The sequence below is a fragment of the Pseudophryne corroboree genome, chromosome 11, assembly GCF_028390025.1.
Source record: "Pseudophryne corroboree isolate aPseCor3 chromosome 11, aPseCor3.hap2, whole genome shotgun sequence".
NCBI lineage: Eukaryota > Metazoa > Chordata > Amphibia > Anura > Myobatrachidae > Pseudophryne > Pseudophryne corroboree.
In genome coordinates this window covers 207,391,177-207,411,204 of record NC_086454.1, presented here as the reverse complement: position 1 = coordinate 207,411,204, position 20,028 = coordinate 207,391,177, and the positions used below count along the sequence as shown (strand labels likewise).

General features: G+C 36.8%; 5 non-coding genes across 5 annotated transcripts; all 5 read right to left on the bottom strand.

The window, feature by feature from the left end:
• Nucleotides 1-4,106: 4,106 nt before the first annotated feature.
• TRNAI-UAU (transfer RNA isoleucine (anticodon UAU)) lies at nucleotides 4,107-4,199 on the bottom strand. Its single transcript is given in 2 exon segments — nucleotides 4,107-4,142; nucleotides 4,162-4,199. It is a non-coding gene; the product is annotated as a tRNA-Ile (tRNA).
• Nucleotides 4,200-5,172: 973 nt separating this feature from the next.
• Nucleotides 5,173-5,265, bottom strand: TRNAI-UAU (transfer RNA isoleucine (anticodon UAU)). The gene is given in 2 exon segments: nucleotides 5,173-5,208; nucleotides 5,228-5,265. It is a non-coding gene; the product is annotated as a tRNA-Ile (tRNA).
• Nucleotides 5,266-14,593: 9,328 nt separating this feature from the next.
• TRNAI-UAU (transfer RNA isoleucine (anticodon UAU)) lies at nucleotides 14,594-14,686 on the bottom strand. The gene is given in 2 exon segments: nucleotides 14,594-14,629; nucleotides 14,649-14,686. It is a non-coding gene; the product is annotated as a tRNA-Ile (tRNA).
• Nucleotides 14,687-16,552: 1,866 nt separating this feature from the next.
• On the bottom strand, nucleotides 16,553-16,645 carry TRNAT-UGU (transfer RNA threonine (anticodon UGU)). The gene is given in 2 exon segments: nucleotides 16,553-16,588; nucleotides 16,608-16,645. It is a non-coding gene; the product is annotated as a tRNA-Thr (tRNA).
• A 1,848-nt stretch (nucleotides 16,646-18,493) lies between these two features.
• TRNAI-UAU (transfer RNA isoleucine (anticodon UAU)) lies at nucleotides 18,494-18,586 on the bottom strand. Its single transcript is given in 2 exon segments — nucleotides 18,494-18,529; nucleotides 18,549-18,586. It is a non-coding gene; the product is annotated as a tRNA-Ile (tRNA).
• Nucleotides 18,587-20,028: the final 1,442 nt, after the last annotated feature.

Below are 20,028 nucleotides of genomic sequence, written 5' to 3'. Positions count from 1 at the left end.
GCACTTTATTACCCATGCGGCGGGAAACCCAGTTTCCCTCCCACCTGAGCAGTTGGAAATCGTCACAGCCCACCTGTATGAATTAACCTATGACCTTTTGTTATGATGCGAAGCCGAATTCCTGTGTCCAATGGACGATCAGATTGTAGGGACCATTAGATTGCATTGTGTGTGGGGCATAAATAGGCAGGCCGACCACATCCAGCTCTCACTCTTCAACGGTTCTCATTGCTGAAAATCGGGTGCTGGATGTCCAGGCGCATGCGATCGTTTCCCCTTGTGCGTAAGTTTTTCTCCGTAATCATTGTCTTACTGTGAGCCATTTCTCTCATCTCTATCTCTCTCTCTCTCTCTCTCTACTCTTTCTCTCGTATTTTCCCTTGATTAGAATGTATTGTATTGTATTTATAGTGTAGTTATTTGGTTAGGAAGTCTCTGTTATATTGTAGTGTATTATTTGTACTGTAATTCTTTTTTTACAAGTATATTAGTTATAATACATTTAATAGGCTTTGGACCCTAAACAAGTATCTGTGTATTTTCTCATAGTGTTAAGAATTCTCTGAGCGTCGGTGACGCTCAAACAGCTTTGTAGTTAATCAGGTTACACAAGGTTGCACTTACACTTTGTCTCTACATTAAGGTTTACTGTGTATTTCATTGTTAAGGGTATAGATATAAAGGTTTTGCGTTGTGAGCGTCTGCGCCGCTGGTGATCTCCTCGTGGTCTCGAGCGTCCGCTACGCCATAGCGAATCATTACGTTAGTCATAGCCAACAGCGTGCTTGTCTGTGATCTCTGGGCCGTGAGCGAACGTGACGCTTGAGCGTCTCGCCTACGGCTGAGCGATCGTTACGCAACTTGCGTACCCTTACGGTACTTCTTAAGTAAACAGCGTACAGTGTTCTTAGACCTCATAAAGGGTTGTATATACGATAAATATTTAGCTTTATCAACACAGAGAGGATAAAGATACCTTTATGGGAACGCGGGACAGAAATCTAATGTAAGTTATACACTGTCAGCTAAATAGTAAAAGAATACTGTGATACCAGTGGGTGAAATCTGTAAGCTGTTTAAAGATACCTTTATGGACACACGTGAAAGAAACAACCTGTAAGTGTTTTTCCAGGAGAGAGAATACACAGGGGATTTCTGCGTGTCAATATTAAACATCTTCATTTTATGTGTATAGAGCGCTAGTTTTGAGCATTTTTTCTTTTTGTGTAAATCTGTGTCAAATAGGAGGTATTGGGTGTTTCCTCTATTGCATTAGAACTAGCAGCAATTAACAAGCGCAAGGCTGCTATCAATTTCTTTTTTGAAGTATTGTCTTATAAATACTGCGCGCTGACCAATTGCGCCACTGGAGCACTTAGCAGCATCAGTTGGTTATGCTAGATGTGGATTTTATTCAATACAATCAGTACAGTCATAAGAATTGAAAAAGAAAATCATTTTTGGTGATGAATGATGATAAACATATGAATGTGCATGCCAGATGGCACTTGAATAAGCTGTCCACAGTGATAGAAAAGGTTTTAAAAAAACAACAACAATGTTATCATAATAAATGTCATTTTTTGCTTCTGTGGTCATTTTTTGCAAGCTAAACACTGCAAGACTGTTGTACAGTTGAAGCAAGGATAAAATATCAACTCTAGTGATGAGACACTCGCTGTAATGACTTCCACCCCAGATGGGACTTGGACCCACAACCACTGGCTTAGGAGGACAGTGACTTATCCATTATGCCAGTGGTGCTTACTGATGTACTTATTTATGACTGTTAGGTTTTTAATAGTCAATTATTTATTTTTGAGAAAAAGTGAAGCTGTTTACTGTGTTCTTTGCATTACCAAGTCCAGCAAGAAATGTGCTGGTACTATCCAGAGCTGTCAGTATGGATTATAATGCTATATTGCAGAAAATCAATTTGATGCAACTGCTTTACCAACAGTATGTTAATCTTTTCCATTGCTGTTTGTTGGCTGACTGAAGGAAGATATGCAGTGCATTTGAACCAAAGCAGGTGTGTGCTGACAACTTAAATACAAACTCATGTTTGTGTTTTTTCTTTCTTTCTTCCATCCTTTGTAATATAATATTAAATATTAAGGTAGCAGTTTATAATCAATGACTATTGACATAAGAAAAAGAAAAAACAGTAAACAAAGCTGCTCCAGGTGAGGCTTGTCTTATAAATACTGCGCGCTGACCAATTGCGCCACTGGAGCACTTAGCAGCATCAGTTGGTTATGCTAGATGTGGATTTTATTCAATACAATCAGTACAGTCATAAGAATTGAAAAAGAAAATAATTTTTGGTGATGAATGATGAGCAACAAACGAACGTGCATGCCAGATGGCACTTGAATAAGCTGTCCACGGTGATAGAAAAGGTTTAAAAAAAACAACAACAATGTTATCATAATAAATGTCATATTTTAGCTTCTGTGGTCATTTTTTGCAAGCTAAACACTGCAAGACTGTTGTACAGTTGAAGCAAGGATAAAATATCAACTCTAGTGATGAGACACTTGCTGTAATGACTTCCAACTCAGACGGGACTTAAATCCCACAACCAATGGCTTAGGACAGGCATGTCCAAACTGTGGCCCTCCAGCTGTGGAGAAACTACACATCCCAACATGCCCTGACACAGCTTTAGCATTCTCTGGCAGCAAAACTGTGTTTGGGCATGCTGGGATATGTAGTTTTACAACAGCTAAGGGGCCGCAGTTTGGACATGCCTGGCTTAGGAGAACAGTGCCTTATCCATTATGCCAGTGGTGCTTACTGATGTCCTTATTTAAGACTGATAGGTTTTTAATAGTCAATTATTTATTTTTGAGAAAAAGTGAAGCTGTTTACTGTGTTCTTTGCATTACCAAATCCAGCAAGAAATGTGCTGGTACTATACAGAGCTGTCAGTATGGATTATCATGCTATATTGCAGAAAATCAATTTGATGCAACTGCTTTACCAACAGTATGTTAATCTTTTCCATTGCTGTTTTGTTGGCTGACTTAAGGAAGATATGCAGTGCATTTGAACCAAAGCAGATGTGGGCTGACAACTTAAATACAAACTCATGTTCGTGTTTGTTTTTTCTTTCTTTCTTCCATCCTTTGTAATATCATATTAAATATTAGGGTAGCAGATTATAATCAATGACTGTTGACATAAAAAAAGAAAAAAAACAGTAAACAAAGCTGCTCCAGGTGAGGCTTGAACTCACAACCTCAGCATTGCTCAACAGATACTGTCTTATAAGTACCGCGTGCTGACCAATTGCGCCACTGGAGCACTTAGATGTGGTTATGCTAGATGTGGATTTTATTCAAAACAATCAGTACAGTCATAAGAATTGAAAAAGAAAATCATTTTTGGTGATGAATGATGATAAACAAATGAATGTGCATGCCAGATGGCACTTGAATAAGCTATCCACAGTGATAGAAAAGGTTTAAAAAAAACAACAACAATGTTATCATAATAAATGTCATTTTTTGCTTCTGTGGTCATTTTTTGCAAGCTAAACACTGCAAGACTGTTGTACAGTTGAAGCAAGGATAAAATATCAACTCTACTGATGAGACACTTGCTGTAATGACTTCCACCCCAGATGGGACTTGGACCCACAACCACTGGCTTAGGAGGACAGTGACTTATCCATTATGCCAGTGGTGCTTACTGATCTTCTTATTTAAGACTGATAGGTTTTTAATAGTCAATTATTTATTTTTGAGAAAAAGTGAAGCTGTTTACTGTGTTCTTTGCATTACCAAGTCCAGCAAGAAATGTGCTGGTACTATACAGAGCTGTCAGCATGGATTATCATGCTATATTGCAGAAAATCAATTTGATGCAACTGCTTTACCAACAGTATGTTAATCTTTTCCATTGCTGTTTTGTTGGCTGACTTAAGGAAGATATGCAGTGCATTTGAACCAAAGCAGATGTGTGCTGACAACTTAAATACAAACTCATGTTCGTGTTTTTTCTTTCTTTCTTCCATCCTTTGTAATATCATATTAAATATTAAGGTAGCAGTTTATAATCAATGACTATTGACATAAGAAAAAAAAAACAGTAAACAAAGCTGCTCCAGGTGAGGCTTGAACTCACAACCTCAGTATTGCTCAACAGATACTGTCTTATAAATACTGCGCGCTGACCAATTGCGCCACTGGAGCACTTAGCAACATCCGTTGGATATGCTAGATGTGGATTTTATTCAATACAATCAGTACAGTCATAAGAATTGAAAAAGAAAATAATTTTTGGTGATGAATGATGAGCAACAAACGAACGTGCATGCCAGATGGCACTTGAATAAGCTGTCCACGGTGATAGAAAAGGTTTAAAAAAAACAACAACAATGTTATCATAATAAATGTCATATTTTAGCTTCTGTGGTCATTTTTTGCAAGCTAAACACTGCAAGACTGTTGTACAGTTGAAGCAAGGATAAAATATCAACTCTAGTGATGAGACACTTGCTGTAATGACTTCCAACTCAGACGGGACTTAAATCCCACAACCAATGGCTTAGGACAGGCATGTCCAAACTGTGGCCCTCCAGCTGTGGAGAAACTACACATCCCAACATGCCCTGACACAGCTTTAGCATTCTCTGGCAGCAAAACTGTGTTTGGGCATGCTGGGATATGTAGTTTTACAACAGCTAAGGGGCCGCAGTTTGGACATGCCTGGCTTAGGAGAACAGTGCCTTATCCATTATGCCAGTGGTGCTTACTGATATCCTTATTTAAGACTGATAGGTTTTTAATAGTCAATTATTTATTTTTGAGAAAAAGTGAAGCTGTTTATTGTGTTCTTTGCATTACCAAGTCCAGCAAGAAATGTGCTGGTACTATCCAGAGCTGTGAGTATGGATTATCATGCTATATTGCAGAAAATCAATTTGATGCAACTGCTTTACCAACAGAATGTTAATCTTTTCCATTGCTGTTTTGTTGGCTGACTGAAGGAAGATATGCAGTGCATTTGAACCAAAGCAGATGTGTGCTGACAACTTAAATGCACAATCATGTTTGTGTTTTTTCTTTCTTTCTTCCATTCTTCTTTCTTAATTAAATATTAAGGTAGCAGATTATAATCAATGACTATTGACATAAGAAAAAGAAAAAAAACAGTAAGCAAAGTTGCTCCAGGTGAGGCTTGAACTCACAACCTCGGCATTGCTCAACAGATACTGTCTTATAAGTACCGCGCGCTGACCAATTGTGCCACTGGAGCACTTAGCAGCATCAGTTGGTTATGCAAGATGTGGACTTTATTCAATACAATCAGTACAGTCATAAGAATTGAAAAAGAAAATCATTTTTGGTGATGAATGATGAGCAACAAACGAACGTGCATGCCAGATGGCACTTGAATAAGCTGTCCACGGTGATAGAAAAGGTTTAAAAAAAACTACAACAATGATATCATAATAAATGTCATATTTTAGCTTCTGTGGTCATTTTTTACAAGCTAAACACTGCAAGACTATTTTACAGTTGAAGCAAGGATAAAATATCAACTCTAGTGATGAGACACTTGCTGTAATTACTTCCACCCCAGATGAGACTTGGACCCACAACCACTGGCTTAGGAGGACAGTGACTTATCCATTATGCCAGTGGTGCTTACTGATGTACTTATTTAAGACTGTTAGGTTTAATAGTCAATTATTTATTTTTGAGAAAAGGTGAAGCTGTTTACTGTGTTCTTTGCATTACCAAGTCCAGCAAGAAATGTGCTGGTACTATCCAGAGCTGTCAGTATGGATTATAATGCTATATTGCAGAAAATCAATTTGATGCAACTGCTTTACCAACAGTATGTTAATGTTTTCCATTGATGTTTTGTTGGCTGACTGAAGGAAGATATGCAGTGCATTTGAACCAAAGCAGGTGTGTGCTGACAACTGAAATACAAACTCATGTTTGTGTTTTTTCTTTCTTTCTTCCATCCTTTGTAATATCATATTAAATATTAAGGTAGCAGTTTATAATCAATGACTATTGACATAAGAAAAAGAAAAAAATAGTAAACAAAGCTTCTCAAGGCGAGGCTTGAACTCACAACCTCGGTATTGCTCAACAGATACTGTTTTACAAGTACCTCGCGCAAACCAATTGCACCACTGGAGCACTTTGCAGCATTAATTGGTTATGCTAGATGTGGATTTTATTTAATACAATCAGTACAGTCATAAGAATTGAAAAAGAAAATCGTTTTTGGTGATGAATGATGAGCAACAAAGGAACATGCATGCCAGATGGCACTTGAATAAGCTGTCCACGGTGATAGAAAAGGTTTATAAAAAAACAACAATGTTATCATAATAAATGTTATATTTAAGCTTCTGTGGTCATTTTTTACAAGCTAAACACTGCAAGACTGTTTTACAGTTGAAGCAAGGATAAAATATCAACTCTAGTGATGAGACACTTGCTGTAATGACTTCCACCCCAGATGGGACTTGGACCAACAACCCCTGGCTGAGGAGGACAGTGACTTATCCATTATGCCAGTGGTGCTTACTGATGTTCTTATTTAAGACTGTTATGTTTTTAATAGTCAATTATTTATTTTTGGGGGAAAATTGAAGCTGTTTACTGTGTTCTTTGCATTACCAAGTCCAGTAAGAAATGTGCTGGTACTATCCAGAGCTGTCAGTATGGATTATCATGCTATATTGCAGAAAATCAATTTGATGCAACTGCTTTACCAACAGTATGTTAATCTTTTCCATTGCTGTTTTGTTGGCTGACTGAAGGAAGATATGCAGTGCATTTGAACCAAAGCAGATGTGTGCTGACAACTTAAATGCACAATCATGTTTGTGTTTTTTCTTTCTTTCTTCCATCCTTTGTAATATCATATTAAATATTAAGATAGCAGTTTATAATCAATGACTATTGACATAAGAAAAAGAAAAAAACAGTAAGGAAAGCTGCTCCAGGTGAGGCTTGAACTCACAACCTCAGCATTGCTCAACAGTTACTGTCTTATAAGTACCGCGCGCTGACCGATTGCGCCGCTGGAACACTTAGCAGCATTAGTTGGTTATGCTAGATGTGGATTTTATTCAATACAATTAGTACAGTCATAAGAATTGAAAAAGAAAATCATTTTTGGTGATGAATGATGAGCAACAAACGAACGTGCATGCCAGATGGCACTTGAATAAGCTGTCCACGGTGATAGAAAAGGTTTAAAAAAAAACAACAACAACAGTGTTATCATAATAAATGTCATATTTTAGCTTCTGTGGTCATTTTTTGCAAGCTAAACACTGCAAGACTGTTTTACAGTTGAAGCAAGGATAAAATATCAACTCCAGTGATGAGACACTTGCTGTAATGACTTCCACCCCAGATGGGACTTGGACCCACAACCACTGGCTTAGGAGGACAGTGACTTATCCATTATGCCAGTGGTGCTTACTGATCTTCTTATTTAAGACTGATAGGTTTTTAATAGTCAATTATTTATTTTTGAGAAAAAGTGAAGCTGTTTAATGTGTTCTTTGCATTACCAAGTCCAGCAAGAAATGTGCTGGTACTATACAGAGCTGTCAGTATGGATTATCATGCTATATTGCAGAAAATCAATTTGATGCAACTGCTTTACCAACAGTATGTTAATCTTTTCCATTGCTGTTTTGTTGGCTGACTTAAGGAAGATATGCAGTGCATTTGAACCAAAGCAGATGTGGGCTGACAACTTAAATACAAACTCATGTTCGTGTTTGTTTTTTCTTTCTTTCTTCCATCCTTTGTAATATTATATTAAATATTAGGGTAGCAGATTATAATCAATGACTATTGACATAAAAAAAGAAAAAAAAACAGTAAACAAAGCCACTCCAGGTGAGGCTTGAACTCACAACCTCAGCATTGCTCAACAGATACTGTCTTATAAGTACCGCGTGCTGACCAATTGCGCCACTGAAGCACTTAGATGTGGTTATGCTAGATGTGGATTTTATTCAATACAATCAGTACAGTCATAAGAATTGAAAAAGAAAATCATTTTTGGTGATGAATGATGATAAACAAATGAATGTGCATGCCAGATGGCACTTGAATAAGCTATCCACAGTGATAGAAAAGGTTTAAAAAAAACAACAACAATGTTATCATAATAAATGTCATTTTTTGCTTCTGTGGTCATTTTTTGCAAGCTAAACACTGCAAGACTGTTGTACAGTTGAAGCAAGGATAAAATATCAACTCTACTGATGAGACACTTGCTGTAATGACTTCCACCCCAGATGGGACTTGGACCCACAACCACTGGCTTAGGAGGACAGTGACTTATCCATTATGCCAGTGGTGCTTACTGATCTTCTTATTTAAGACTGATAGGTTTTTAATAGTCAATTATTTATTTTTGAGAAAAAGTGAAGCTGTTTACTGTGTTCTTTGCATTACCAAGTCCAGCAAGAAATGTGCTGGTACTATCCAGAGCTGTCAGTATGGATTATAATGCTATATTGCAGAAAATCAATTTGATGCAACTGCTTTACCAACAGTATGTTAATGTTTTCCATTGATGTTTTGTTGGCTGACTGAAGGAAGATATGCAGTGCATTTGAACCAAAGCAGGTGTGTGCTGACAACTGAAATACAAACTCATGTTTGTGTTTTTTCTTTCTTTCTTCCATCCTTTGTAATATCATATTAAATATTAAGGTAGCAGTTTATAATCAATGACTATTGACATAAGAAAAAGAAAAAAATAGTAAACAAAGCTTCGCAAGGCGAGGCTTGAACTCACAACCTCGGTATTGCTCAACAAAAACTGTTTTACAAGTACCTCGCGCAAACCAATTGCACCACTGGAGCACTTTGCAGCATTAATTGGTTATGCTAGATGTGGATTTTATTTAATACAATCAGTACAGTCATAAGAATTGAAAAAGAAAATCGTTTTTGGTGATGAATGATGAGCAACAAAGGAACATGCATGCCAGATGGCACTTGAATAAGCTGTCCACGGTGATAGAAAAGGTTTATTAAAAAAACAACAATGTTATCATAATAAATGTTATATTTAAGCTTCTGTGGTCATTTTTTACAAGCTAAACACTGCAAGACTGTTTTACAGTTGAAGCAAGGATAAAATATCAACTCTAGTGATGAGACACTTGCTGTAATGACTTCCACCCCAGATGGGACTTGGACCCACAACCACTGGCTTAGGAGGACAGTGACTTATCCATTATGTCAGTGGTGCTTACTGATGTTCTTATTTAAGACTGTTAGGTTTTTAATAGTCAATCATTTATTTTTGAGGAAAAAGTGAAGCTGTTTACTGTGTTCTTTGCATTACCAAGTCCAGCAAGAAATGTGCTGGTACTATTCAGAGCTGTCAGTATGGATTATCATGCTATCATGCTATATTGCAGAAAATCAATTTGATGTAACTGCTTTACCAACAGTATGTTAATCTTTTCCATTGCAGTGCATTTGAATCAAAGCAGATGTGTGCTGACAACTTAAATGCACAATCATGTTTGTGTTTTTTCTTTCATTATTCCATCCTTTGTAATATCATATTAAATATTAAGGTAGCAGTTTATAATCAATGACTATTGACATAAGAAAAAGAAAAATACAGTAAACAAAGCTGCTCCAGGTGAGGCTTGAACTCACAACCTTGGCATTGCTCAACAGATACTGTATTATAAGTACTGCGCACTGACCAATTGCGCCACTGGAGCACTTAGCAACATCAGTTGGTTATGCTAGATGTGGATTATATTCAATGCAATCAGTACAGTCATAAGAATTGAAAAAGAAAATCATTTTTGGTGATGAATGATGATAAACATATGAATGTGCATGCCAGATGGCACTTGAATAAGCTGTCCACAGTGATAGAAAAGGTTTAAAAAAAACAACAACAATGTTATCATAATAAATGTCATTTTTTGCTTCTGTGGTCATTTTTTGCAAGCTAAACACTGCAAGACTGTTGTACAGTTGAAGCAAGGATAAAATATCAACTCTACTGATGAGACACTTGCTGTAATGACTTCCTCCCCAGATGGGACTTGGACCCACAACCACTGGCTTAGGAGGACAGTGACTTATCCATTATGCCAGTGGTGCTTACTGATGTACTTATTTAAGACTGTTAGGTTTTTAATAGTCAATTATTTATTTTTGAGAAAAAGTGAAGCTGTTTACTGTGTTCTTTGCATTACCAAGTCCAGCAAGAAATGTGCTGGTACTATCCAGAGCTGTCAGTATGGATTATAATGCTATATTGCAGAAAATCAATTTGATGCAACTGCTTTACCAACAGTATGTTAATCCTTTCCATTGCTGTTTTGTTGGCTGACTGAAGGAAGATATGCAGTGCATTTGAACCAAAGCAGGTGTGTGCTGACAACTTAAATACAAACTCATGTTTGTGTTTTTTCTTTCTTTCTTCCATCCTTTGTAATATCATATTAAATATTAAGGTAGCAGTTTATAATCAATGACTATTGACATAAGAAAAAGAAAAATACAATCAACAAAGCTGCTCCAGGTGAGGCTTGAACTCACAACCTTGACATTGCTCAACAGATACTGTCTTATAAGTACTGCGCGCTGACCAATTGCGCCACTGGAGCACTTAACAACATCAGTTGGTTATGCTAGATGTGGATTTTATTCAATACAATCAGTACAGTCATAAGAATTGAAAAAGAAAATAATTTTTGGTGATGAATGATGAGCAACAAACGAACGTGCATGCCAGATGGCACTTGAATAAGCTGTCCACGGTGATAGAAAAGGTTTAAAAAAAACAACAACAATGTTATCATAATAAATGTCATATTTTAGCTTCTGTGGTCATTTTTTGCAAGCTAAACACTGCAAGACTGTTGTACAGTTGAAGCAAGGATAAAATATCAACTCTAGTGATGAGACACTTGCTGTAATGACTTCCAACTCAGACGGGACTTAAATCCCACAACCAATGGCTTAGGACAGGCATGTCCAAACTGTGGCCCTCCAGCTGTGGAGAAACTACACATCCCAACATGCCCTGACACAGCTTTAGCATTCTCTGGCAGCAAAACTGTGTTTGGGCATGCTGGGATATGTAGTTTTACAACAGCTAAGAGGCCGCAGTTTGGACATGCCTGGCTTAGGAGAACAGTGCCTTATCCATTATGCCAGTGGTGCTTACTGATGTCCTTATTTAAGACTGATAGGTTTTTAATAGTCAATTATTTATTTTTGAGAAAAAGTGAAGCTGTTTACTGTGTTCTTTGCATTACCAAATCCAGCAAGAAATGTGCTGGTACTATACAGAGCTGTCAGTATGGATTATCATGCTATATTGCAGAAAATCAATTTGATGCAACTGCTTTACCAACAGTATGTTAATGTTTTCCATTGATGTTTTGTTGGCTGACTGAAGGAAGATATGCAGTGCATTTGAACCAAAGCAGGTGTGTGCTGACAACTGAAATACAAACTCATGTTTGTGTTTTTTATTTCTTTCTTCCATCCTTTGTAATATCATATTAAATATTAAGGTAGCAGTTTATAATCAATGACTATTGACATAAAAAAAGAAAAAAAACAGTAAACAAAGCTGCTCCAAGTGAGGCTTGAACTCACAACCTCGGCATTGCTCAACAGATACTGTCTTATAAGTACCGCGTGCTGACCAATTGCGCCACTGGAGCACTTAGATGTGGTTATGCTAGATGTGGATTTTATTCAATACAATCAGTACAGTCATAAGAATTGAAAAAGAAAATCATTTTTTTCTTCCATTCTTCTTTCTTAATTAAATATTAAGGTAGCAGATTATAATCAATGACTATTGACATAAGAAAAAGAAAAAAAACAGTAAGCAAAGTTGCTCCAGGTGAGGCTTGAACTCACAACCTCGGCATTACTCAACAGATACTGTCTTATAAGTACCGTGCGCTGACCAATTGCGCCACTGTAGCACTTAGCAGCATCAGTTGGTTATGCAAGATGTGGACTTTATTCAATACAATCAGTACAGTCATAAGAATTGAAAAAGAAAATCATTTTTGGTGATGAATGATGAGCAACAAACGAACGTGCATGCCAGATGGCACTTGAATAAGCTGTCCACGGTGATAGAAAAGGTTTAAAAAAAAACTACAACAATGATATCATAATAAATGTCATATTTTAGCTTCTGTGGTCATATTTTACAAGCTAAACACTGCAAGACTATTTTACAGTTGAAGCAAGGATAAAATATCAACTCTAGTGATGAGACACTTGCTGTAATTACTTCCACCCCAGATGAGACTTGGACCCACAACCACTGGCTTAGGAGGACAGTGACTTATCCATTATGCCAGTGGTGCTTACTGATGTACTTATTTAAGACTGTTAGGTTTTTAATAGTCAATTATTTATTTTTGAGAAAAAGTGAAGCTGTTTACTGTGTTCTTTGCATTACCAAGTCCAGCAAGAAATGTGCTGGTACTATCCAGAGCTGTCAGTATGGATTATAATGCTATATTGCAGAAAATCAATTTGATGCAACTGCTTTACCAACAGTATGTTAATGTTTTCCATTGATGTTTTGTTGGCTGACTGAAGGAAGATATGCAGTGCATTTGAACCAAAGCAGGTGTGTGCTGACAACTGAAATACAAACTCATGTTTGTGTTTTTTATTTCTTTCTTCCATCCTTTGTAATATCAGATTAAATATTAAGGTAGCAGTTTATAATCAATGACTATTGACATAAGAAAAAGAAAAAAATAGTAAACAAAGCTTCTCAAGGCGAGGCTTGAACTCACAACCTTGGTATTGCTCAACAGATACTGTTTTACAAGTACCTCGCGCTAACCAATTGCACCACTGGAGCACTTTGCAGCATTAATTGGTTATGCTAGATGTGGATTTTATTTAATACAATCAGTACAGTCATAAGAATTGAAAAAGAAAATCGTTTTTGGTGATGAATGATGAGCAACAAAGGAACATGCATGCCAGATGGCACTTGAATAAGCTGTCCACGGTGATAGAAAAGGTTTTAAAAAAAACAACAACTTTGATATCATAATAAATGTCATATTTTAGCTTCTGTGGTAATTTTTTACAAACTAAACTCTGCAAGACTGTTTTACAGTTGAAGCAAGGATAAAATATCAACTCTAGTGATGAGACACTTGCTGTAATTACTTCCACCCCAGATGAGACTTGGACCCACAACCACTGGCTTAGGAGGACAGTGACTTATCCATTATGCCAGTGGTGCTTACTGATGTACTTATTTAAGGCTGTTAGGTTTTTAATAGTCAATTATTTATTTTTGAGAAAAAGTGAAGCTGTTTACTGTGTTCTTTGCATTACCAAGTCCAGCAAGAAATGTGCTGGTACTATCCAGAGCTGTCAGTATGGATTATAATGCTATATTGCAGAAAATCAATTTGATGCAACTGCTTTACCAACAGTATGTTAATGTTTTCCATTGATGTTTTGTTGGCTGACTGAAGGAAGATATGCAGTGCATTTGAACCAAAGCAGGTGTGTGCTGACAACTGAAATACAAACTCATGTTTGTGTTTTTTATTTCTTTCTTCCATCCTTTGTAATATCATATTAAATATTAAGGTAGCAGTTTATAATCAATGACTATTGACATAAGAAAAAGAAAAAAATAGTAAACAAAGCTTCTCAAGGCGAGGCTTGAACTCACAACCTCGGTATTGCTCAACAGATACTGTTTTACAAGTACCTCGCGCAAACCAATTGCACCACTGGAGCACTTTGCAGCATTAATTGGTTATGCTAGATGTGGATTTTATTTAATACAATCAGTACAGTCATAAGAATTGAAAAAGAAAATCGTTTTTGGTGATGAATGATGAGCAACAAAGGAACATGCATGCCAGATGGCACTTGAATAAGCTGTCCACGGTGATAGAAAAGGTTTTAAAAAAAACAACAACTTTGATATCATAATAAATGTCATATTTTAGCTTCTGTGGTAATTTTTTACAAACTAAACTCTGCAAGACTGTTTTACAGTTGAAGCAAGGATAAAATATCAACTCTAGAGATGAGACACTTGTTGTAATGACTTCCACCCCAGATGGGACTTGGACCCACAACCACTGGCTTAGGAGGACAGTGACTTATCCATTATGTCAGTGGTGCTTACTGATGTTCTTATTTAAGACTGTTAGGTTTTTAATAGTCAATTATTTATTTTTGAGGAAAAAGTGAAGCTGTTTACTGTGTTCTTTGCATTACCAAGTCCAGCAAGAAATGTGCTGGTACTATTCAGAGCTGTCAGTATGGATTATCATGCTATATTGCAGAAAATCAATTTGATGTAACTGCTTTACCAACAGTATGTTAATCTTTTCCATTGCTGTTTTGTTGGCTGACTTAAGGAAGATATGCAGTGCATTTGAACCAAAGCAGATGTGTGCTGACAACTTAAATACAAACTCATGTTTGTGTTTTTTCTTTCTTTCTTCCATCCTTTGTAATATCATATTAAATATTAAGGTAGCAGTTTATAATCAATGACTATTGACATAAGAAAAAAAAACAGTAAACAAAGCTGCTCCAGGTGAGGCTTGAACTCACAACCTCAGTATTGCTCAACAGATACTGTCTTATAAATACTGCGCGCTGACCAATTGCGCCACTGGAGCACTTAGCAACATCAGTTGGTTATGCTAGATGTGGATTTTATTCAATACAATCAGTACAGTCATAAGAATTGAAAAAGAAAATCATTTTTGGTGATGAATGATGAGCAACAAACGAACGTGCATGCCAGATGGCACTTGAATAAGCTGTCCACGGTGATAGAAAAGGTTTAAAAAAAACAACAACAATGTTATCATAATAAATGTCATATTTTAGCTTCTGTGGTCATTTTTTGCAAGCTAAACACTGCAAGACTGTTGTACAGTTGAAGCAAGGATAAAATATCAACTCTAGTGATGAGACACTTGCTGTAATGACTTCCAACTCAGACGAGACTTAAATCCCACAACCAATGGCTTAGGAAAGGCATGTCCAAACTGTGGCCCTCCAGCTGTGGAGAAACTACACATCCCAACATGCCCTGACACAGCTTTAGCATTCTCTGGCAGCAAAACTGTGTTTGGGCATGCTGGGATATGTAGTTTTACAACAGCTAAGGGGCCGCAGTTTGGACATGCCTGGCTTAGGAGAACAGTGCCTTATCCATTATGCCAGTGGTGCTTACTGATGTCCTTATTTAAGACTGATAGGTTTTTAATAGTCAATTATTTATTTTTGAGAAAAAGTGAAGCTGTTTACTGTGTTCGTTGCATTACCAAATCCAGCAAGAAATGTGCTGGTACTATACAGAGCTGTCAGTATGGATTATCATGCTATATTGCAGAAAATCAATTTGATGCAACTGCTTTACCAACAGTATGTTAATCTTTACCATTGCTGTTTTGTTGGCTGACTTAAGGAAGATATGCAGTGCATTTGAACCAAAGCAGATGTGGGCTGACAACTTAAATACAAACTCATGTTCGTGTTTGTTTTTTCTTTCTTTCTTCCATCCTTTGTAATATCATATTAAATATTAGGGTAGCAGATTATAATCAATGACTATTGACATAAAAAAAGAAAAAAAACAGTAAACAAAGCTGCTCCAGGTGAGGCTTGAACTCACAACCTCAGCATTGCTCAACAGATACTGTTTTATAAATACCGCGTGCTGACCAATTGCGCCACTGGAGCACTTAGATGTGGTTATGCTAGATGTGGATTTTATTCAATACAATCAGTACAGTCATAAGAATTGAAAAAGAAAATCATTTTTGGTGATGAATGATGATAAACAAATGAATGTGCATGCCAGATGGCACTTGAATAAGCTATCCACAGTGATAGAAAAGGTTTAAAAAAAACAACAACAATGTTATCATAATAAATGTCATTTTTTGCTTCTGTGGTCATTTTTTGCAAGCTAAACACTGCAAGACTGTTGTACAGTTGAAGCAAGGATAAAATATCAACTCTACTGATGAGACACTTGCTGTAATGACTTCCACCCCAGATGGGACTTGGACCCACAACCACTGGCTTAGGAGGACAGTGACATCCATTATGCCAGTGGTGCTTACTGATCTTCTTATTTAAGACTGATAGGTTTTTAATAGTCAATTATTTATTTTTGAGAAAAAGTGAAGCTGTTTACTGTGTTCTTTGCATTACCAAGTCCAGCAAGAAATGTGCTGGTACTATACAGAGCTGTCAGTATGGATTATCATGCTATATTGCAGAAAATCAATTTGATGCAACTGCTTTACCAACAGTATGTTAATCTTTTCCATTGCTGTTTTGTTGGCTGACTTAAGGAAGATATGCAGTGCATTTGAACCAAAGCAGATGTGTGCTGACAACTTAAATACAAACTCATGTTCGTGTTTTTTCTTTCTTTCTTCCATCCTTTGTAATATCATATTAAATATTAAGGTAGCAGTTTATAATCAATGACTATTGACATAAGAAAAAAAAACAGTAAACAAAGCTGCTCCAGGTGAGGCTTGAACTCACAACCTCGGTATTGCTCAACAGATACTGTTTTACAAGTACCGCGCGCTGACCAATTGCGCCACTGGAGCACTTAACAACATCAGTTGGTTATGCTAGATGTGGATTTTATTCAATACAATCAGTACAGTCATAAGAATTGAAAAAGAAAATCATTTTTGGTGATGAATGATGAGCAACAAACGAACGTGCATGCCAGATGGCACTTGAATAAGCTGTCCACGGTGATAGAAAAGGTTTAAAAAAAACAACAACAATGTTATCATAATAAATGTCATATTTTAGCTTCTGTGGTCATTTTTTGCAAGCTAAACACTGCAAGACTGTTGTACAGTTGAAGCAAGGATAAAATATCAACTCTAGTGATCAGACACTTGCTGTAATGACTTCCAACTCAGACGGGACTTAAATCCCACAACCAATGGCTTAGGACAGGCATGTCCAAACTGTGGCCCTCCAGCTGTGGAGAAACTACACATCCCAACATGCCCTGACACAGCTTTAGCATTCTCTGGCAGCAAAACTGTGTTTGGGCATGCTGGGATATGTAGTTTTACAACAGCTAAGGGGCCGCAGTTTGGACATGCCTGGCTTAGGAGAACAGTGCCTTATCCATTATGCCAGTGGTGCTTACTGATGTCCTTATTTAAGACTGATAGGTTTTTAATAGTCAATTATTTATTTTTGAGAAAAAGTGAAGCTGTTTACTGTGTTCTTTGCATTACCAAATCCAGCAAGAAATGTGCTGGTACTATACAGAGCTGTCAGTATGGATTATCATGCTATATTGCAGAAAATCAATTTGATGCAACTGCTTTACCAACAGTATGTTAATCTTTTCCATTGCTGTTTTGTTGGCTGACTTAAGGAAGATATGCAGTGCATTTGAACCAAAGCAGATGTGGGCTGACAACTTAAATACAAACTCATGTTCGTGTTTGTTTTTTCTTTCTTTCTTCCATCCTTTGTAATATCATATTAAATATTAGGGTAGCAGATTATAATCAATGACTATTGACATAAAAAAAGAAAAAAAACAGTAAACAAAGCTGCTCCAGGTGAGGCTTGCTCAACAGATACTGTCTTATAAGTACCGCGTGCTGACCAATTGCGCCACTGGAGCACTTAGATGTGGTTATGCTAGATGTGGATTTTATTCAATACAATCAGTACAGTCATAAGAATTGAAAAAGAAAATCATTTTTGGTGATGAATGATGATAAACAAATGAATGTGCATGCCAGATGGCACTTGAATAAGCTATCCACAGTGATAGAAAAGGTTTAAAAAAAACAACAACAATGTTATCATAATAAATGTCATTTTTTGCTTCTCTGGTCATTTTTTGCAAGCTAAACACTGCAAGACTGTTGTACAGTTGAAGCAAGGATAAAATATCAACTCTACTGATGAGACACTTGCTGTAATGACTTCCACCTCAGATGGGACTTGGACCCACAACCACTGGCTTAGGAGGACAGTGACTTATCCATTATGCCAGTGGTGCTTACTGATCTTCTTATTTAAGACTGATAGGTTTTTAATAGTCAATTGTTTATTTTTGAGAAAAAGTGAAGCTGTTTACTGTGTTCTTTGCATTACCAAGTCCAGCAAGAAATGTGCTGGTACTATACAGAGCTGTCAGTATGGATTATCATGCTATATTGCAGAAAATCAATTTGATGCAACTGCTTTACCAACAGTATGTTAATCTTTTCCATTGCTGTTTTGTTGGCTGACTTAAGGAAGATATGCAGTGCATTTGAACCAAAGCAGATGTGTGCTGACAACTTAAATACAAACTCATGTTTGTGTTTTTTCTTTCTTTCTTCCATCCTTTGTAATATCATATTAAATATTAAGGTAGCAGTTTATAATCAATGACTATTGACATAAGAAAAAAAAACAGTAAACAAAGCTGCTCCAGGTGAGGCTTGAACTCACAACCTCAGTATTGCTCAACAGATACTGTCTTATAAATACTGCGCGCTGACCAATTGCGCCACTGGAGCACTTAGCAACATCAGTTGGTTATGCTAGATGTGGATTTTATTCAATACAATCAGTACAGTCATAAGAATTGAAAAAGAAAATCATTTTTGGTGATGAATGATGAGCAACAAACGAACGTGCATGCCAGATGGCACTTGAATAAGCTGTCCACGGTGATAGAAAAGGTTTAAAAAAAACAACAACAATGTTATCATAATAAATGTCATATTTTAGCTTCTGTGGTCATTTTTTGCAAGCTAAACACTGCAAGACTGTTGTACAGTTGAAGCAAGGATAAAATATCAACTCTAGTGATGAGACACTTGCTGTAATGACTTCCAACTCAGACGAGACTTAAATCCCACAACCAATGGCTTAGGAAAGGCATGTCCAAACTGTGGCCCTCCAGCTGTGGAGAAACTACACATCCCAACATGCCCTGACACAGCTTTAGCATTCTCTGGCAGCAAAACTGTGTTTGGGCATGCTGGGATATGTAGTTTTACAACAGCTAAGGGGCCGCAGTTTGGACATGCCTGGCTTAGGAGAACAGTGCCTTATCCATTATGCCAGTGGTGCTTACTGATGTCCTTATTTAAGACTGATAGGTTTTTAATAGTCAATTATTTATTTTTGAGAAAAAGTGAAGCTGTTTACTGTGTTCGTTGCATTACCAAATCCAGCAAGAAATGTGCTGGTACTATACAGAGCTGTCAGTATGGATTATCATGCTATATTGCAGAAAATCAATTTGATGCAACTGCTTTACCAACAGTATGTTAATCTTTACCATTGCTGTTTTGTTGGCTGACTTAAGGAAGATATGCAGTGCATTTGAACCAAAGCAGATGTGGGCTGACAACTTAAATACAAACTCATGTTCGTGTTTGTTTTTTCTTTCTTTCTTCCATCCTTTGTAATATCATATTAAATATTAGGGTAGCAGATTATAATCAATGACTATTGACATAAAAAAAGAAAAAAAACAGTAAACAAAGCTGCTCCAGGTGAGGCTTGAACTCACAACCTCAGCATTGCTCAACAGATACTGTTTTATAAATACCGCGTGCTGACCAATTGCGCCACTGGAGCACTTAGATGTGGTTATGCTAGATGTGGATTTTATTCAATACAATCAGTACAGTCATAAGAATTGAAAAAGAAAATCATTTTTGGTGATGAATGATGATAAACAAATGAATGTGCATGCCAGATGGCACTTGAATAAGCTATCCACAGTGATAGAAAAGGTTTAAAAAAAACAACAACAATGTTATCATAATAAATGTCATTTTTTGCTTCTGTGGTCATTTTTTGCAAGCTAAACACTGCAAGACTGTTGTACAGTTGAAGCAAGGATAAAATATCAACTCTACTGATGAGACACTTGCTGTAATGACTTCCACCCCAGATGGGACTTGGACCCACAACCACTGGCTTAGGAGGACAGTGACATCCATTA